Genomic DNA, 2,913 nt, shown 5'->3' with positions numbered 1-2,913 from the left:
AAAGGATTACTTATTACATGAGTCCAATTGTATGAAATGTCCAGAATAGGCAAATCTATAGAGACAGAAAGTAGGTAAGTTTTAGCTTAGGGCTGGGGGAGGGATGAGGTTGGCAGATGACAGCTAAAGGGTATGAGGTTTCCTATTGTGGTGATAAAAATGTTCTAAAATTGATTGCTTACACAACTTTGTGAATATACAAAAGCCATTAATTGTATACTCACTTTAAATAGGTGAATTTTATGATATGTGAGTTATATATCTCAATAAAGATGTTACCAAAAAAAAAAAAAAAAAAACCCTGTTCATTAGAATCTCTTTTACTATTCACCTTTAATATGAACAGTGTTCTGAGTATAGGCTTTCCACCTGGATGAAATGAAATTCCTATAGCATGGCTTCCAGGAACAGCTAAGCTTTAGAGAGATCATAGTTATTGTCCTTCTGCCCTGGAATTCTTTCTCACTTCTGGGCATTGACAATTAAAATGCAGCCACTCTGAACAAGATATCTTAAAATGGCAGAATATATTGGCCTGAAAAGAAAAATTTTAAAAATCTCCCCCTTAAAAGAAGTGACATGGTAAAAGTCTTTGAAGCATTTATGTAATTTAAGAGTGACCAATGGATCTAGAGCCTAAAAATATATAATAAGATTACGATTAAAAGAAATTGTGAGCTGGGAAAGTGAGAACCAGAATAAAAGATAAAATTTAATTCAAAGAATTTTTTCCGCAGTTCTTAGGGCTTAAACTGCCTTCAGACGCATTAAATCTAAGCTGTCAAAAATTCTGAGTGACAGACTGGTAAGCTAATATGAAATGTGCCTGTTTGCAGGCTCTGAAAGAAGGTCATTTTTCACTTTTTCATGTCTTAGCTGTAGCCTTTCAATAATCTACTTATATATGTAAATTATTATACTTGACTCCATTACTAGAGATACAATCGACTGAATTCTGATTCTAAATTTCATAGTTTATTCCTTTTGATGATTTTATTCCCTGGGTTATACAGTGTTCTGATTAATTCCTAATGGTGCACATCAATACACAGGCATATACAGTGACATAATTACATGTTTACATATTGTCAATATTAAATGAGAGAGACATTACTGAAAGCTTTGAGTTGTTATTACATAGTGTAACTAATGAAATATTCCCAGTGGACAAAGCATTTAGCAGAATATTTTCTTGTCCACTGCCTTAAAAGTAAGTTTCTGACTCTTGGGCAGTTGGGCAGTGGCTAGTATGTGGCCAGTGGAAACAAATTAGGAAAGGGTGAGATTGAAGAATTGGAGACAAGGAGGCTTGGGAGGGGGTGTGTGCAGGAAATACTTGGAAAAGGCCCAATTCATAAAAATGTTTGCACCCCATGTGGGATTTTAACCAAAATATATCCCACCCCAATACGAGGAGATTTAATAATCCAGATGTATATAGGAGATTTAATAATCCAGATGTATAGGCTGAATATAATTATGAGTCATTCCCCTTCCATGGTTGACCCAGGACTTCAGGCTTTTAAACAAAGTTGTTATGGTGACAAGGATGGTGGTTACTCATGAGATCAGTTAACTGCTGATACTACTGAATTTCCAATTTACCAGCAATAGTATCTAAATTTGACACTGTAAGGGAATTAATTCCCATAAGAGAATTAACAGCTACCTGGTAACTATTCAATTTAATTGTGGCCTTTTTATTACCAAGGAAGCATTCCAAACCATATTGCCTCCAACCAAGGTAGTAGTTTTACGTCTTAAGTCAGTGAGTTCATGTGCAAAGGTAATTATCCTTATGGTATAGTCAAATGCCTTTTTAGAAACTTAGCTACACCACCAGTTTGCAGACAAGATTTTACAAGGTTGGGATGCTAACTTGTAGGATGTGGTATTTTCTCTGAATCAATATATGGTTCTGTTTCTTCAAAAATGCACAAGTTTTAGTGTGGAGAAGAGGTACAGATGAGATCCTATAATTATATCTAATGATCTTCTTATAAACTGTTTGCTTTAGAGCTCAGGAGTTTCCTTTTCTTAAATGTTAGTACCCAAGGAAGATACATGTATACCAATAAACACACACAAAAAAGCTTTCTCTGAATTAGAAAGCTGCCTCTGATAATTTTGATTTCATCTTGTCTCTAAGTAAAGAGCTGAAAATTGCAAAAAAAAAAAAAAAATGCTATTGGTTGACCATGTTGACATTGACTATCAAGGGTAAATAGAATGTCTGATACAAAATGCGGGCTGGAAGAGTTAGGATAGAACCCCAGGGGAATGCTATACAATAATGAAAATCATTGAGAATCCTTCAAACTTTTATAGAAAAAGCTGCTAAATCTTATAAAAGATGAAGGATTGGATCACACCACTAAAGAAAAACTACCAGCCAATTAGGGATCTGTCCAAATGCAAGAGGAACGTGAAAGGGGGAAGTGTTAGTTACCACACACGCTACAGTGAGTCCTCACTTAATGTCATCCATAGCTTCTTGGAAACTGCAACTTCAAGCAAAATAACATAAAACTAAACTAATTTTACCATAGGCTAATTGACCTACATAAGAGTTAAGTTTCTATGCCATATTTATGGTCACAAAAACATCACCAAATGTCTAAATAAAGACCAAAACACTTCTAATATTAAATATTAAAATTAACATGAGCTATATATGTAAGAAGGATTAATAAAAACAAGTAAGATTACTATTTATGCAAGTTTTGGTAAATCGGTGAATGATAGCAGGCATAGTGGTGGTGTGTTAAATTAAGGAATAAATGTTTGCAAATCGAAAATTGTTAAGGAGCACCTCTTCTCACCATGTAGTTCAAAAACAATAACCAATATGTCAGGCTCACTGAGCACTCTCATACAGCATTGTCTATTGTCGTGAATTTGTATGACTATTGT

This window comes from Propithecus coquereli, unplaced genomic scaffold (assembly GCF_000956105.1).
Source record: "Propithecus coquereli isolate 6110/MARCELLA unplaced genomic scaffold, Pcoq_1.0 Scaffold82, whole genome shotgun sequence".
NCBI lineage: Eukaryota > Metazoa > Chordata > Mammalia > Primates > Indriidae > Propithecus > Propithecus coquereli.
This window is presented reverse-complemented; position numbering follows the sequence as displayed.